Below are 18721 nucleotides of genomic sequence, written 5' to 3'. Positions count from 1 at the left end.
ACTGTAATCCCAATAGAAAGCAGAACAATCCTGACAATTTCCAAGCGAGGCCTGCAGCCGCAGCCCGCCCGTCAATAAAGGCTCTTGAGTGTCGAACACAGCATCGGCGTGCTCACTATTAGGTGGCCCAGACACTTAAATGAGTCCATATTGTGCTTAGTATAGATCTGGGCTATATATCTTTGCAAGGGCAGCTACCATGCTCGGAGAGTCAAGAATAAGAGTGCTGATGGTGTGGTTAGCGATGCTAAATCACAACTCCGACTCCTGGGTGTGAGGGTTGATTAGGGCCCGGGCTGTTTCCGTGCCCCATAAATTATTAGAGCCATGGTTGCCCCTTTTAGATCAATTTAAAACGGCATGTCGGACGGGCACCATGCAGGGATTCCTGCAGAGCGTGCAGTGCTGTGTGCCGATCACGTTCAGAGATGTGGAATGTGATGGAGAGGCTTATAGTCCACGTTGTAGTACCGGTACCTATCCACGCCAGCGTGACACGGCACGGAACGGAACGGCACGGCACAATGTGACTCACACCTTCGCAAAAGATTGACGTATGCTTGTTGTATGAGACTTATAGACTGATGCAAGCTCGCAATGCATTTCCAATGAGAGTCACAACATGGTTTGACACAACATTTGTGTTGTATGAGGGGGAGGGGGGGGGACAGTCGAAACACAGCCGAAAGCCATACAACAGCTTGTAGTCCAAAATGCTGTATCAAACCATAGACTGTAAAAAATATGGACAAAGCGTTCCCCGGGTCTAACATGAATGTAAAATGAAGCCTGAAATCCCTTGCACTGTAAGTCGCCATCTTTCAAGATCCGTTTGAGCCCAGTTTGGCCATTGGCTGGCCCAGACAACGAGGCGGGACTTCCCCCCTTCTTCTTCGTTGGTTTTTATTTTGACTCGAATGGGTGGGGGATCCCGTTCATGAACTGTAACGGTAGCCACGCCCCTCAGAACATGCGCGACTTTATGGCCATTTTTTTTATAAATGGGGCCATCATTTTCCAAAAAGAATATTATGACATTAGAAATGAGACTTTAAACTAGTGACTGGAAGCGAAAAGTATTCATGACCATGTTTATTAAGGTAATACAGTCTAGGTGAAGTTGGGCCCAAATACATGGACTTCTATGGGGCTATGGTTTTTTTTGAGCCCAATGATAACAGGCCATTATATGAACTTTCATTTCCTTAGTGGCTTCACAAAAAATCTGTCTGACTGCCCCCCTGTATCAAACCTTGTGACTTCCATTGGAAATGCATTGGGGCGGCCATGACACTTACATCTTGCTTACATCTACAGTAGCATGCATCAGTGTTGTATGCTATAGATCGGAAGGTGCAGTGAGTGAGGCCCTGTAGAGTCTGTGGTGGTGGGAAAAGTACTCAATTGTTACACTTAAGTAAAAGTATCAATACTGCAATGTAGTATTAACTATACTCTGTTACAAGAAAAAGGAATTCAAAATGTACTTGAGTAAAAGTACAAAAGTATTGCCATCAAAATGTACTTTAGTAGAATACCGGTAGTACTCTTTATATGCAAAATGTCTCATTTCAGGTTTTCATATATTTTGATATATTATATATATTTACATAGGGCTGAAGTGGTTAATGTATGTTTTAAAAATGTTTCATTGTTAAATAAAACAGTTAAAAACGACGTATGTTTTAATAATGTATGTTAGTAATAATAATCCAAATTTATAAAGTAGCTAGTAACTAAATGTAGTGGAGTAAAAGTACAATATTTGGAACCGAGATATAGAGAGGAGTAGAAGTAAAAGTATTGGAAATTTGGAATTACTCAAGTAAAGTAAAAATACCTCAAAATGGTACTTAAGTAAATGTACTTTACTTTCCACCACTGCATTGTGTAGTTTGGGCTATTTTCAGAGCGCTCAACGACGTACATTACTTTGACACTGTTTTTGCTAGCGGACAGATGCTCTGACTATATCTATCTATATACATATGCTCTGACTATATCTATCTACTGTATATACATATGCTCTGAATATATCTATCTACTGTATATACATATGCTCTGAATATATCTATCTACTGTATATACATATGCTCTGACTATATCTATCTACTGTATATACATATGCTCTGACTATATCTATCTACTGTATATACATATGCTCTGAATATATCTATCTACTGTATATACATATGCTCTGAATATATCTATCTACTGTATATACATATGCTCTGACTATATCTATCTACTGTATATACATATGCTCTGACTATATCTCAGTCCTCTCTGGGCCAAAAGAAAATCAAATCTTAATATTGTTTTGGTCGAGTTTACAAAGAAAATAAAAATGAAACTATACTTCACAGCCTTGGAAAAATGATGCCATTTTTCAACATTATTCATTAGAAAAGTACAAATACCTCAAAACTGTATACTTAAGTAAATGTACTTAGTTACTTTCCACCACTGATGCCTAGACTAGAGTCTGTGAAAGGGGGCTTTATGTGGGGACTTCATCCGTGATGAATTGGCCGCAGTGAGCGAGCGAACCCACTCGGGAGGTTGTGGGAGTTTGAAGTGGGACCGCCGCGCCGGCCCCGGCTTCGACCTCCCCAGCCGCGGGATGTCAGCCGTGTTCGCACGCAGCAAAACGGCGACGATCAGTGCTACCAATTGCTACCGCTATAGGTCACATGATCAAAAATCCAGAGGGGGAAAACGCTCAGGAAAAACATATGAAAGATTCTAACATCTTTAACACCACTTTAAAAAAAAAAGGAAGAACTGTTGAATTCTTCAGTGGCAATAATGTGAGCTATAGCTCCTCTTCTCTAATTACGTCTCGACCTCGATTAAACTTTGATTGTGTGCAAGTCTGCAGCGGTTATATAGTACACAGCAAATTCAGAGCTTACAGTATGCACATTATGCAGCGCCCTATGAAATACACATATTGCACTTAACCTTTTTGCGTAAATGTATATTATATAGGCTGTATAGCACTTAGCATTTGAGAGGAACGTGTGTTTTTACCCTCTCTCCCATATACGCCCATGCTTGTTTTGAGAGAAGAAACAGGCATGGCTGGCAAATCCAAAGCTCCAGGCGATGTCTGAATTAAACTGTGTCTGTTTTCCACTCTCCCTGTGCAAAACCTTAATGCATCTGGCACTCTGAGGCAGCATACTGCTGCAGTTTTAGCATACCAAACTATGGCTCTCTGCTAGAGAGCTCTACTGTATACTGCACTGCACTGTATATTGTAACCCAAGAGGGCATTCAGTCTGCAAGAGTCAAGAGACATATGCAAACAAAACACTGTTGTCACGCGTCCATCATTGACAGTTTTTTTTCTTTTTCTGTTTGGAATGGGTGTGTGTGTGTGTGTGTGTGTGTGTGTGTGTGTGTGTGTGTGTGTGTGTGTGTGTGTGCGCGTGTGTGTGAGAGAGAGAGAGAGAGTGAATGATAGAGAGTGTAGAGTCAGTCACTCACTCAAAATCTTGACAGACACGCTCAAATCCCACCTCTAATATAGTGCAGATGAGGAATTCCAAACAGGGAAAAAAAAACTGTCAATGATGGACGCGTGACAACAGTGTTTTGTTTGCATAGTCTCTTGCTGACTGAATGCCCTCTTGGGTTACAATATACAGTGCAGTACAGTACACTACTGTACTGTACTGCACTGTACGGCACATACTGTACCTTTCCACAGAGAGTAGAGGAGGGGGGGGAAAAAAAAAACCTGCTTAGGGAAGGAGAAAAGTCAAATCTCATTAATTCCAGTCAGCCCCCATGACTTCCATTCTCTCTCTCCTTCTCAATGTGTTTGTTATCATTTGTATACCTTCCGATCAATGGGTCAATAGATCGATACATAACAAATGACACTGTGGGTGTTAACGACAAGCTGGGATTAGGACGGATAACGGTGCCCCGGAAGATCAATCGATTAGCAGGCAGTCCTCAATGTGGTAGCACGCGGTGGAAGTGCAGGTGAACACGCACGCACACAGACACACACGCACGCACACAGACACACAGACACACACACACCCACACACAGGCACACGCGCGCACACACACACACACACACACAGACACACACACACACACACACACACACACACACACGTGTGCACGTGCAACACACTGGATCAACCAATGACAGGTGGAAGGAGCAGCACTCCCAGAGGGTTGTGCACCACCATCAAGGCCCGCGCACCGACCCGATCCCCCCTTCCCTAACAACGGTATATAGCACCAAACCAATCCCCCCCTTCAGCCAAGATGAGAGACCGGGGCTAATGCTGAAATGTCAAAGCACCTTAATTAACACGGGGGGCTATAACTGTGATCAAGGCTCCCCTGAGAAGCTGGAAGAGAGTACAACCCAATCCTCTCTCATGCAGCCTTCTGCCTCGCTCCTCGCCGATCGATCCGAGCCATGGATTTTCTGCTTTTGCACACACCTGAATGCTGTCAACAGGGGCACGTAAATTTTGTTCTCCCTCTGCCTTCTTCACTTCTGTGGTGCGTTTTATTTTTTATTCCTTCCTGAGCCTTATGCTGTATTTCCTATGCAATCCATATTTCCCTGACACGCTACATGGAAACCTCGGGGGCTGTTTTTGGCAGGCCGGGCTTGTTACAAAACACACGAGTCTGTTTATGGTGGTCTTGATTTAAACTCTGCTCTTCCTGCCTTCACATTGAAAGGGCCCTTTGAAAGGGAGGTGTCGCGTAAGGCTACTCTCCTCTCCTATATATGCATGTGCTTTAACACACGCATGCAGAGTGCACACTATACACACACATGCATGGATGCACACACACACACACACACACACACACACACACACACACACACAAGAATGCAATATGCACACACACACACAAACACGCACGGATGCTCGCACACACGCACGCGCATGAGGACAGACAGACAGACAGACAGACAGACAGACAGACAGACAGACAGACAGACAGACAGACAGACAGACAGACAGACAGACAGACAGACAGACAGACAGACAGACAGACAGACAGAGGGACAGACAGACAGACAGACAGACAGACAGACAGACACACACACAGCTCTCATTACTCAGCACAAGGCTTTCACGGTTGACCTGCTGTTTAACTTTCTGATCTGGATTAACGGGCGGATCATTTTGGGAGGAGCCCGGCCAAGGAGACGGAGACGCGTCCGTCCACCCCTGGCCCGGCTGAGGGGCTTACAGGTATACTGTGTACCCGCCATTATCATTCCCAATCCAGTCTGCATGGAGACGGACCTGACGCCACATCATTCCCAGTCTGCATGGAGACGGACCTGACGCCACATCATTCCCAGTCTGCATGGAGACGGACCTGACGCCACATCATTCCCAGTCTGCATGGAGACGGACCTGACGCCACATCATTCCCAGTCTGCATGGAGACGGACATGACGCCACATCATTCCCAGTCTGCATGGAGACGGACCTGACGCCACATCATTCCCAGTCTGCATGGAGACGGACCTGACGCCACATCATTCCCAGTCTGCATGGAGACGGACATGACGCCACATCATTCCCAGTCTGCATGGAGACGGACCTGACGCCACATCATTCCCAGTCTGCATGGAGACGGACCTGACGCCACATCATTCCCAGTCTGCATGGAGACGGACCTGACGCCACATCATTCCCAGTCTGCATGGAGACGGACCTGACGCCACATCATTCCCAGTCTGCATGGAGACGGACCTGACGCCACATCATTCCCAGTCTGCATGGAGACGGACCTGACGCCACATCATTCCCAGTCTGCATGGAGACGGACCTGACGCCACATCATTCCCAGTCTGCATGGAGACGGACCTGACGCCACATCATTCCCAGTCTGCATGGAGACGGACCTGACGCCACATCATTCCCAGTCTGCATGGAGACGGACCTGACGCCACATCATTCCCAGTCTGCATGGAGACGGACCTGACGCCACATCATTCCCAGTCTGCATGGAGACGGACCTGACGCCACATCATTCCCAGTCTGCATGGAGACGGACCTGACGCCACATCATTCCCAGTCTGCATGGAGACGGACCTGACGCCACATCATTCCCAGTCTGCATGGAGACGGACCTGACGCCACATCATTCCCAGTCTGCATGGAGACGGACCTGACGCCACATCATTCCCAGTCTGCATGGAGACGGACCTGACGCCACATCATTCCCAGTCTGCATGGAGACGGACCTGACGCCACATCATTCCCAGTCTGCATGGAGACGGACCTGACGCCACATCATTCCCAGTCTGCATGGAGACGGACCTGACGCCACATCATTCCCAGTCTGCATGGAGACGGACCTGACGCCACATCATTCCCAGTCTGCATGGAGACGGACCTGACGCCACATCATTCCCAGTCTGCATGGAGACGGACCTGACGCCACATCATTCCCAGTCTGCATGGAGACGGACCTGACGCCACATCATTCCCAGTCTGCATGGAGACGGACCTGACGCCACATCATTCCCAGTCTGCATGGAGACGGACCTGACGCCACATCATTCCCAGTCTGCATGGAGACGGACCTGACGCCACATCATTCCCAGTCTGCATGGAGACGGACCTGACGCCACATCATTCCCAGTCTGCATGGAGACGGACCTGACGCCACATCATTCCCAGTCTGCATGGAGACGGACCTGACGCCACATCATTCCCAGTCTGCATGGAGACGGACCTGACGCCACATCATTCCCAGTCTGCATGGAGACGGACCTGACGCCACATCATTCCCAGTCTGCATGGAGACGGACATGACGCCACATCATTCCCAGTCTGCATGGAGACGGACCTGACGCCACATCATTCCCAGTCTGCATGGAGACGGACCTGACGCCACATCATTCCCAGTCTGCATGGAGACGGACCTGACGCCACATCATTCCCAGTCTGCATGGAGACGGACCTGACGCCACATCATTCCCAGTCTGCATGGAGACGGACCTGACGCCACATCATTCCCAGTCTGCATGGAGACGGACCTGACGCCACATCATTCCCAGTCTGCATGGAGACGGACCTGACGCCACATCATTCCCAGTCTGCATGGAGACGGACATGACGCCACATCATTCCCAGTCTGCATGGAGACGGACCTGACGCCACATCATTCCCAGTCTGCATGGAGACGGACCTGACGCCACATCATTCCCAGTCTGCATGGAGACGGACCTGACGCCACATCATTCCCAGTCTGCATGGAGACGGACCTGACGCCACATCATTCCCAGTCTGCATGGAGACGGACCTGACGCCACATCATTCCCAGTCTGCATGGAGACGGACCTGACGCCACATCATTCCCAGTCTGCATGGAGACGGACCTGACGCCACATCATTCCCAGTCTGCATGGAGACGGACCTGACGCCACATCATTCCCAGTCTGCATGGAGACGGACCTGACGCCACATCATTCCCAGTCTGCATGGAGACGGACATGACGCCACATCATTCCCAGTCTGCATGGAGACGGACATGACGCCACATCATTCCCAGTCTGCATGGAGACGGACCTGACGCCACATCATTCCCAGTCTGCATGGAGACGGACCTGACGCCACATCATTCCCAGTCTGCATGGAGACGGACCTGACGCCACATCATTCCCAGTCTGCATGGAGACGGACCTGACGCCACATCATTCCCAGTCTGCATGGAGACGGACCTGACGCCACATCATTCCCAGTCTGCATGGAGACGGACCTGACGCCACATCATTCCCAGTCTGCATGGAGACGGACATGACGCCACATCATTCCCAGTCTGCATGGAGACGGACCTGACGCCACATCATTCCCAGTCTGCATGGAGACGGACCTGACGCCACATCATTCCCAGTCTGCATGGAGACGGACCTGACGCCACATCATTCCCAGTCTGCATGGAGACGGACCTGACGCCACATCATTCCCAGTCTGCATGGAGACGGACCTGACGCCACATCATTCCCAGTCTGCATGGAGACGGACCTGACGCCACATCATTCCCAGTCTGCATGGAGACGGACCTGACGCCACATCATTCCCAGTCTGCATGGAGACGGACCTGACGCCACATCATTCCCAGTCTGCATGGAGACGGACCTGACGCCACATCATTCCCAGTCTGCATGGAGACGGACCTGACGCCACATCATTCCCAGTCTGCATGGAGACGGACCTGACGCCACATCATTCCCAGTCTGCATGGAGACGGACCTGACGCCACATCATTCCAGTCTGCATGGAGACGGACCTGACGCCACATCATTCCCAGTCTGCATGGAGACGGACCTGACGCCACATCATTCCCAGTCTGCATGGAGACGGACCTGACGCCACATCATTCCCAGTCTGCATGGAGACGGACCTGACGCCACATCATTCCCAGTCTGCATGGAGACGGACATGACGCCACATCATTCCCAGTCTGCATGGAGACGGACCTGACGCCACATCATTCCAGTCTGCATGGAGACGGACCTGACGCCACATCATTCCCAGTCTGCATGGAGACGGACCTGACGCCACATCATTCCCAGTCTGCATGGAGACGGACCTGACGCCACATCATTCCCAGTCTGCATGGAGACGGACCTGACGCCACATCATTCCCAGTCTGCATGGAGACGGACATGACGCCACATCATTCCAGTCTGCATGGAGACGGACCTGACGCCACATCATTCCCAGTCTGCATGGAGACGGACCTGACGCCACATCATTCCCAGTCTGCATGGAGACGGACCTGACGCCACTCGCTCTCAGAATTACTACTGCAGAAAAGATGGAGAGGAGAGAGGGGAGGGAAGGAGGGAGGGAGCGAGGGAGGGAGCGAGGAGGGAGGGAGGGAGGGAGGGAGGGAGGGAGGGAGGGAGGGAGGAAGGGAGGGAGGGAGGGAGGGAGGGAGCGAGGGAGAGAAAGAAATTGCGGATGGGAGGAGTGGTGGGGAGGGTGGCGGTGTTAGGGGACAGAGAGACGGAGAGAGGGCAAGACAGATCGTTTGTGGCCATGAAGGGTGAACAGAGAATAAAAAAATAAAAAAAACACGGAATAGTTCCCAGTCCCACCTCACCGGTTGGGAGCTCTCCGAGCGCCACCTGAGTTCCTGAGGTCTGCGATTGACTCGTTAGAGAGAGTGCCACGTTAGCAGAGTGCCACCTCACTCGTGTGGAGAGGGGGGAGACGGAGTGAGGCCAGGGGGGGGTGGGGGGGTGTATGGGTTTGGTGGCTCAGTGATAAATCCATTTACATCCTATCCCCTGTTTTATTTGCTCCCATGGACTCCTACTCGCATCTCCCCATTCAGGCTTGTTTACCTGGCAAGCCGAGTGTGACTAAAGAAAATTCCCACAGCCCGAGGTGGGATTGGAGCTGAGGTGGAGGTGGTGGTGGTGTTGGGGGAGGGAGGGAGGGGGGCTGCTGCAGGAGGAGAGGAGGAGAGGAGGGGGTGGGTGAGGAGGAAGGGTGGGTGGGGGGGGTGTAAGCTGTAACCCACCTTCTCTCTCCCAGCCCCCCATGGCTTAATTATCATGTGCAGCCTAGTGGAGATGAAATAACGGCGATTCTCACACGAACACCCACACGGGGAAGAGAGCGAGAGAGAGAGAGAGAGAGAGATGAGGCCTCCCTATATGTATACGGTATAAGCAGGCACACAAACGCACACGTGCACGCGTGTGTGTGTGTGGCAGACGAACACACAAACACAGACATGCACACAAAATAGGAGGGAGAGAGACAACATGGTCTGCTTTTAATCGGAGCTAATCGGCAAGGAAAATAAACACGCTGGCACGGCAGACATCTATCTTTGGCTTGGGTCTGAGGCAGCTAGATAAGGAGGAACAGGCCTCACAGACATGTGTTCTCTTCTTTAAACACCGCCTGCTCCTCGTTGCTGGAATTAAAGCTTTAATATGGGGGTCTTAGGAGGAAGCGTCTCCCGAGGGTGAAAAGGTGAAATTATGGGATGGATTTTCTCAGAGAGACACATCAATCATCTTTGACTTGCATTGGTTCCATTGGCAGGGTCCCCTCCCTCTTTAACCCATTCTGACCGGGCACCCATTTTGGTGTTAGCATCATGTTATGCTTTACCTATTGAAAAATAGCAGATCTACAAGCTCATATCGCGCCACCGAGTGGCGCGATACGAGCTTGTAGGTCTGCTATTTTTGAAAAATTCGAAGAACGACTGACATTTTTAGAATCTGATCTCAGGTCAGAATGGGTTGATCAGACCAGTGTGTGTCCCAGTGGAAACCTCGTATGAATCTGATCTCAGGTCAGAATGGGTTAAAGGCCTGGGCTCGCCAGACGATCTGTGGCAAAGCGGAGGTTTGAAAGGCATCGAAACCGCCTTGCAACTGCAAGCCGTCACAAAAAAAAAAAAAAAAAGTTGCGACACCGTCTCGCATGAATCTTTAATTAGCCAAGAAAAGCCCTGTGAAGATTGGAAGCAGAGCGAGCAGGGCTTTTCATATACCAGCATCTTTCACTTGGGTTCAGAGCGCTCCTTGATCAATAAACAAAATAAAAACAGACCACTCTTTGCATATATCATCCACTCAGCAGCATGGGGGAGAAAAAAAAGAGAGGGCAGGAAATGGGAAAAAAGCACATGAGAAAGAATAGAAAGGGATTGTGATTGTTTTTGGACTAGATCATGTTTAGGAAGTACAGATTGAGAGAGAGAGAGAGAGATAGCTGCGGAGGGGCACAGGGCACGGAGAGAATGAAGGAGCGAGGAGGAGTATCAGTCAAGGGGTAATCGTGCTATCAGTGACTGGGGTAATGAATCCAATTTCCCCAGCAGCGCCAGTGTCATTTAGAAGCAGTGGAATGCAGATTCATGGGCCCCTGCAGTTAGAAGCATTTTGAACCCATAGACACATTATAAAAGGCATTCTGGGGACATGCATTCATATTGTCACAGCCTGTATTGGATTTCTTCTAGTCTGATAGAGATAAATGCAGTGAGAGAAAAACAGAGAAATACATTATTGAGCTGATTGTGCACCCTCTGAATCTCTGTTGGATGCCATGTATACGTGTGGAGGCTTTGTTGTTCTCTCCCACGGCGAAGACGACATATGCTGCAGACTTGGGCCGGCCTCAGTCAGACATCAAACTGTTCGCCTATATATAACAGACATTTAACCATGCATAACCATATGAGTCTGCTTTAAGTTTCAACATGAAGGATGATTTCAAAGCTCGATGTCCAAAGACTATTTGAGTTTGATTCTCCATCAAAGACAGTGTAGAGATTTTCTGCTTTCAGGGAATGTCAAATATTCTTTACTCCGAATACTTTAAATTGACCGTACAAATCAAATAAGCTGGCAAAGAAAAGCTACAAAAAAAAATCCTAAATGGACTTATATGGGTCTTTTTAAACATTTCTCAAAATCTGGACAATGTTGTCAAATCATCAGAGAGGTTTCTTGCAAAGAGCAACCACACACACACACACACACACACACACACACTACACACACTACACACACTACACACACACACACACACACACACACACACACACACACACACACACACACAACACTACACACACTACACACACTATACACAGCAGGTCCGGGGCTAATTTGCGGGGATCACTGCACTGACCCTGACCAGATAAGGTGCCAGCCGACAAAACTTCCTTCATTTCCTCTTGTTGTTGCAGCATGGGAGCGGAGGCAGCCACTGACCGGCTTAAGGACAGCAGAGGCTAAAGGGTGAAGGCAACGCTCGGCTGAACTTCACGTCTGATCAAAAGGAATGCGACCCGGCCTCGGCGAGGCAGCCCAGCTTATCGGCCCCGCAGCGGGGCTTTGCAGGAGGGGAAGATCCCAGGCAACAGATAGCTCCAGGTATAAAACCAAGGTTTTTCCCAAGGAATAAAGTTAAAGTCACCCCCTTCTCCTTGTTCTTCTTTGTCGTTCCTCGTCTTCTGCAACCCTATGTAGCTCTCTCTCTCTCTCTCTCTCTCTCTCTCTCTCTGTTAACCTCAGATAAAGGAGCGCTCTCTGAAAGTGCAGGTGATTCAAATGACTTAACTGAAGGAGTTGAGCTGCTTGATGCTGCTGTCACGTTCGGAATGTGGAAAGTTTCGGTGTGTGTTTGTGTGTGTGTATGTGTGTGTGTGTGTGTGTGTGTGTGCGTGCGTGTGCGCATAATGTGTGCGTGCATGTAGGGGTGTGAAACCATGTTTACGTGCATGCAATGTTGATCATGTGTTAAGTGTGCAGTGTGCACCCGCCACTTTCCTCTTCCTACAATGTCCATCGCATCTGTGCTAATGTATCATTCATGATTTTAATTGCTAGTAATTAACTCGTGTCCAATTAGCAGGAGGGATAATCAATACATGTTGATCAACACGCAGGTGCATTATCTTTGGTAAGAGGCGTGTCGTTGGTGTGTGTACTTGGCGTGTACAAGGGGGGAAAAACCAACTCTTACACACACGGCGCCGTATGCTAGGTAGCGTAATCAGGTCTGCTACCGCCACCCTCCTCCATAGGCCCCATTCCTCCTGGCTGATTGTATATTGAACCCTCTTTTTCTCCCTCTCTGTCTTCTAACGTCTAACCCATGCATGTTTACTCCGTACTCCTGCAATTATCTGTCCACTGCAGATTGCAACAAAAGCACCAGACTGACAACGGTAACCGGAGAACTCGCCGGGTTACCAACACGCCGTGAAAAGTGCGGATATCTCGCCGGACATGATGTCGCCCCGAGGCGGGAGAGCTCGCCCAAAGAGACAGTGAGGCAGAGCGACGTATAGCTTGTTCTCTGACACCATAACGCAGCTGGTAGTTGACCAGGGCAGCTTCGTCGTGCAGCAAAGACATAAGCAAATACGTTGCAAATAAGTTTGCTCGCTGTGCTTTCCGATTGAGGCGGTTATGCCACCCTTCAACGTCATTGTTTGGTCCTGATGGCACGTTTGTACATACTGTACACCAGTCCTCTGGCTTCCACCGGCCGTGTATCCAGGTACGGCCGGTAAAGCTACCCCAAATCGTGGACTCAAAATCGGTCACCATGTCAACATTGTTCAGGTTGGGAACTAGGTTCCTTATGGCCTTGAACACTGCGACATAATCATGCTTTCTCATTTTTGTCATCACGACAAAAGCCTTCTCCGGTATTCCTCACAACAATGCAGAGAACATCCTTTAGAAAACCGACTCTGTAGTTTAAAAGTACAACGACGACAGGAGCAAAGTGATTGGACAGAAATGTAAAGAGATGTAGGGGAAATGGAGGTATATATATATAATACAGGAATGGTATGGAAACAAATGCTGCTGAGTCTGGACTTTTCCGCTGAATGGAGGAGGAGAGGGAATGAACGAGGGGAGGATGAGGGAAGTTAAAAAAAGGAGAGAAAATCACTCCCCCCCCCCCTCCCCCCCCCCCTTTGGCCTACTAACCACACCGTGTTCCAGTGCTTCCCTGAGCTGTGATCAATATTGACGTTGTCATTAAGCAGCTCTCTGGTAATGAGGCAGGGGATGGGGCTCCTAGGAGAGACATTAGGCCCGTTCCCCATGCCTCACGCAAGCATGTATATATACATGTATACATTACATATACATGTACGGTATGTATGTATGGACCACTATGGGCACCTGCTGTGAGTGTGATAAAAATGGCCACTGTCCCTGTTTCCAACACACACACACACACACACACACACGCTGACGCGCAGTTTACAGATTATAATCAACAGTGTGTCTATTTCAGCCCCGTATGTGTATAGCCTATATGTGTTAATTACAGCTTTGACCGAGAGAGAGGCCTGGTATATATTCCTCGTTATTGCAGTCTTGCATGAGCACAAAATACATCAGCACATATAAGTGGTAAGTATAAGGCAGTCAGTATAATGCGACGGTTTGGTCTGGAATGTGCAGAACGACATGAGACAGGGACAGGGAGAAGGAGAAGGAAGCAGAGGGAAAGAGAGAGCGATATAAACAGAGGGGGAATATAAGCTCCATCAGTGCCTGCGTGGGGGTCAGGCGCGGCTGTGTGACTCATCCCTCAGTGGGCCTCCACTAATAGCCATGCAAACACACATCTAGAGCCGTGACACTGAAATCCAGCGGTGCAAAACCGTCCATCACGACTTGAAAGAAAACAGGGACGAAAAGAAGGGGGAAAAAAAAGATATAGGCTCAAACCGAGAAGAAAGAGAGAAACAATGAACGGATCGGCCGGGGCACGAGAGTTGAGTGACCGTGCACGCACGAGCAGAACAGACAGATCTATTTGGAGTCCTATCCTCTCCAGCTGGTTGCAACAGATACACTTGTGTGTGTGTGTGTGTGTGTGTGTGTGTGTGTGTGTGTGTGCGTCATTCCCGGTCACGGGCTGGGATATAAGGCACTAAACCAGAAGGGAACTTTGAGGTTGTTGTGTTTTGAGTGTGTGTGCAATATACGAACACATAACGTCTCAATGGTCTCTGGTCTGTGTGTGGTGTGCGTGTGCACGTGTCTCTGTGTGTGTGCACATGCACATGCACATGCACATGCACATGCACATGCACATGCACATGCACATGCACATGCACATGCACATGCACATGCACATGCACATGCACATGCACATGCACATGCACATGCACATGCACATGCACACGCACATGCACACGCACACGCACATGCACATGTGCATTTGCGCGATGTGGAACCGAGCTCCGGTTCCACTCATTCTATCCCGTCACATCTCCGTCTCTCTGTCTGGGTAAACACGGCTGCTTCTGGGCTGGAGGAACACCAGTGACTGTGGCAGCTAGCCTCGGCTTGGCCGCCGCCGCCGCCACCGGAGGCTAAGTTTACCGCGGCACGTGACAGACAGGCCGATGACAGGCCGGGCCGGGCCGGGGCGGACAGACAGAACCCAGGGCCCTCCCGGGGCGGACAGACAGACAGAACCCAGGGCCCTCCCGGGATGAAATGCTCCGTCACCGTCCGTCCGCGCAGCGCATGTTATGGGAATCAGCCATGTCGTCAGGAGAAAATATGTATTAAGCCATTTTGGGCGCGGGATACCCCCCCCCCTGTTGGTGTTTTAAACGTTGTTATAATTTTAGCTATTGAAAAAATAGCAGATCTACGAGCTCGTAGCGCGCCACCGAGTGGCGCGCTACGAGCTTGTAGGTCTGCTGTTCTAGAAAAATCGTGAAAATGTGTGGCACAAATCTTTGAATATATATTCTTTCAGAGTGAACGTTTTTAACTCAAATCTTTGCTTCTGGGGGGGTCCCTGGAACAACATATTTTCAGATGGAGGTCGGCGGCCAAATACAGATAATTCTGGGGGTCCTTGACATGAAATTGTTGAGCGCCACTGACATAGAAACATATAGGTTTTTCAGAAAACTGTCATGATTTAGAAGACATTCGTAGAATCGTTCCCAGGTCAAAATGGGTTAAGCATTTTATATGATATACTGTAAGCATGGGGGGGGATATGGAGACTGCACAACTCTGTCTGGGTCTATAAACAGCTCGTTAATCACGGGCTTCATAAAGGGTTGCTTTAGATAAGGAGCTGGTTGCCAATGTTTGGACAATCCAAGAGGAATAAATATCTTAATAGAATGAGATTTTAATGCACCATAACTCAGGCATTTTACAAACTGCACCGTCCAACTTTGTGCCTGGAGATATGTCAGATATTTGCTAAATGGGGGAGTGCCACATAAGTTCTTGTTTTAGTGATATAATGAGGAGATGAAATATCTTAAAGTGTCTGGAACTCCTCCAAAGAAATCTACTGTTACTCAGACAACAGAGAGAGTCCCCCACCCCCCCCCCCCCCCCCACCCCACAACCACATCCTTCGTATTCACCATGGGTCTCTTAGCAGTCCCAGATTTACGTACAATTATATAGGAGATGGTAGAGAGAGAGAGAGAGAGAGAGAGAGAGAGAGAGAGAGGCTTGCAAAGTGACAACTCCACAACAAGTCTGAGGGATCAAATGCTTGTGTTTACCGCTTGCTTGCGTTGCCTCTGGGCGTGAAGAGAATAATACAACCCCCTCGCTCATTAACACATGAGGCCATTTGGCTGTACGTTTCGCTACCAGACAGTTGGCACCGCCGATTCTGACAGATCCCGAACGCTTTCTCTCACATCCGAAGTCTCTTATGATGGAGGCCATGGCGAGCGCTTTGTGTGTGTGTGCCATATACAGTATGTATGGTATAAGGTAGGTGTAGTGGTTGGCTATGTATCCTATATCCTCTCCAGAATGACTCCCCCCCCCCTCGAAGCCACCCCCCCCCCCCCGTCTCCACCACCCATCTCCGCTCTGCCTGAAATACTGCCAGTAGATTACAGGGCTAGCGGGAATGACAGCGGCTGCATTTCATACAAACGCTGTGAATACATAATGCATGGCGTTGTCTGCATGAACCCTTTCTCATGCTAATGCCAACCTTTCTGCAGATGTCTCAAAGGTATGTGTCGGTGAACCAGTGACTGTCAGAATGGCGGGAGGAGGATGAAGGAGGGTAACAACAACAAGAAGGAATCAAGTGCTGCAGGAAAAAGAGAAACTATATCGGCACCCCGCCTGGCAGCATCAGCCACGTATATAACTCATTCTGACCTGAGATCAGATTCATGCGAGGTTTCCACTGGACACTACACTGGTCTGATTATTAACCCATTCTGACCTTAGATCAGATTCAAAAAATGTCAGTCGTTTCTTTGATTTTTCAAAAATAGCAGACCTACAAGCTCGTAGCGTGCCACTCGGTGGCGCGCTATGAGCTTGTAGATCTGCTATTTTTCAATAGCTAAAGCATAACATGATGCCGACACCAAAACGGGTTCCCGTTCAGAATGGGATAATCAGGTGTTAGATAGACGACGGGCGTGTTTTAAAAATATATCCACGCTTAGTTTTGGCAAAGGGAAAAGAGGAAGGAGAAAAGGGGAGCCTCCTCCTAAAGGTGGTTTTTCAAGGATGTCGTCGTCAGCCAATGGCGGGCGGCGCTGCAGCATGATCGGAACTTTCCAGAAAAAAAGAAAAAAAAATCACCATGAAAGCCTCAGAAGTTATTTACGGCCCTACAGGGCAGTATCCAGACAGAAGTCCTATACGGAACGTATGGCAGAGTCATCAGGATCTGTGATTAACATGTCTGAAAGTATAACCACGGCCAAAGGAACTGCTCTCGGCAGCATTCAGCCCAGGCACTAAATCCTGATCCAGTTAATTGTATGGTGGAGGAGCATGGGCCCATAGGCACTAAATGCTGTTGGTAAGACGAATGAAATGCCCATTTAGCGTTTTACAGTATGTTTCCTCGCGTATTTATGTTTCACTGTTTTCTGCATTCATTGCAGTGTAGGTGCACGCGTTACAATTTATGCGCTATAGTAGACTTCGATTACAAATAAACATTATAGGCTACATCGTGTCTATCGTGCTGTCTTGGTATATCATTGCTTGTGATATTGGCGAATCAAGCATGTGATGTGTGATTTTACTGCTTAAATGTATTTTAATAGCACTGCCAGTTGTTCCTTTTCATTCAGGCCTGAACTCAAAAGGTCAACGCAGCCCATGAAATTTCCAAAACAACGGGGCTTATGCTTACGTGTGTGGAATATCATTCTGAGAGTCTGCTTTCTGGCAGAATGCCTGGTGTGTTTACCCCACTGACGCACACGGGGCTGGAGGTGAATTGTAGCTTCCACTGTTGACAGGGGACCTTGTGACCTCTCCCCCCAGTGAGTGTTGGAAACACTGGGCAGGCCTCCATGCTATAGGGGTCTGTGTTTATCGAACTGCCGCTGATCTGGGATCATTGACCAGCTCTCGTCTTTCAATGGTTTTGCTTATTACGATGCACGGGGCAAAACTGATCTCAGACCATGAGCGCCGTTCTGAGATGCCCGACTCTGGCTCAGGTCAGCGGTCACGGTCTCGCTGGTGTTGGATTACAGCCACTGTCCTTCCCAGTGTTGACTTTCCAGCCTGCTGCTATGTCTAAATAAACACCGGCTTGGTTTAGGCTAGCCCTCCATCTATCCTGTCACTACTCCTTACCCTTATCTGATCTGAGCCACAGAGACCGGACGATGTGGTAAAATAGACCACCTTCCATAAGGTGAATGTGTTTTGTTTTCTCCCTCTCTTTGTGTCATTCTGGGATGAATGTGGAGGGGACATTATAGCTCTGGACAGGCCAATGGTGTTGCTGAGTAACCCATGCACTTTGGCTGTTAAAGCCCCCAGACAGTCAGGACTAATGGAAAACAGATATCCCTCACAGAGAAGCATTCAGAGTAATTCTGTTATTCAATAGGTTCCTACAAATTACTTATCAGTATAAGGGTAACTGGACACGGCCACTGCATTTCTGCTGCCCTGAAGTTTCCCATCATACACCAAGTCCATTATCTATCCTTGAACAAAACCCCTGAAAATGGATTTGCCCCGGTATTGATTTATAATGAATCGTAAAACAAATTATTGATTGTTTGCAAACATGCCGATGAGGTTACTAAAGACAAATATCACCCTGGAATTTTTTTTCGATAATGGGGAGTGCGCCTCTGCAAGTTATTTATTTTCAAACTATGAGAGACCAACGGAGGGTGGGGGGGGGGGGAGGGGGGGGGGCGAGAAAGACAG

This window comes from Protomyctophum bolini, assembly GCF_963924005.1.
Source record: "Protomyctophum bolini genome assembly, chromosome: 15".
Lineage (NCBI taxonomy): Eukaryota > Metazoa > Chordata > Actinopteri > Myctophiformes > Myctophidae > Protomyctophum > Protomyctophum bolini.
The sequence above is the reverse complement of the archived record's forward strand: the minus strand, read 5'-3'. Positions refer to the sequence as shown.